Genomic DNA, 821 nt, shown 5'->3' on the forward strand with positions numbered 1-821 from the left:
CTTTAAAATGATCATTAGTCTTGGTCAGTCAAGTCGGACTCCTGAGACTCTCACTGGAAATTTTCTTGAATTTGTTTGAGTTCCAACTTTAAAATAATCATTACTATCACAATCGAAGTGGTTTCTTCATTTATATACATGAATTTGTTGCTTGAATTCCCCAATTTTTTTTCTTCATTGTTTGTCAACATGTTATCATCCATGAGCATCTATATATAAAGATGTTCATTAATTGATTGGTGTATGAAAATGGTCCCACTAGACGACATCCATGCAGGAATTTGGCTTGTGAAATATTGAAAACAAACTCATATATAACAACATTTAAAACAAAAAATTAAAAAAATCATTGAAAAACTGATTTTTTTTATTTTTTATTTTAAAAAACTCACTAAAAGTATAGTTTAAATTTTTTTACTGAAAACTGATCTGAAATTGGTTTTAATTAAAAATTAGTTTGAATGATTTAAAATATTAAACTGATTTATATTTATAAATTGATTCAAAATTAAAATGAAATTGATTTAAAAATTAATCAATTTTTAAGAAAGTGATTTTTAAGAACTGAATCAAACCATTAATGTGATCAAATTCAGTTTATTTCTTAAACTATGAACGCCTCTACTTGTGATATTCTCTTTTGGACACTTAAGTTTTTTTTAATAGGCAAATGTTAGTAAACTATCAGTTAGGTTAGTTTGTTTGGATCCTCCTTCTTATAACTCCTTCGGTGTCCTATAGTTCACCAATCGAGCTACTTACGTGGGACTTGGACACTTAAACTATAAATGTTATTCAAATACAAAATTTGAAACAAAATA

This window comes from Cicer arietinum, chromosome 1 (genome assembly GCF_000331145.2).
Source record: "Cicer arietinum cultivar CDC Frontier isolate Library 1 chromosome 1, Cicar.CDCFrontier_v2.0, whole genome shotgun sequence".
NCBI classification, from domain to species: Eukaryota; Viridiplantae; Streptophyta; class Magnoliopsida; order Fabales; family Fabaceae; genus Cicer; species Cicer arietinum.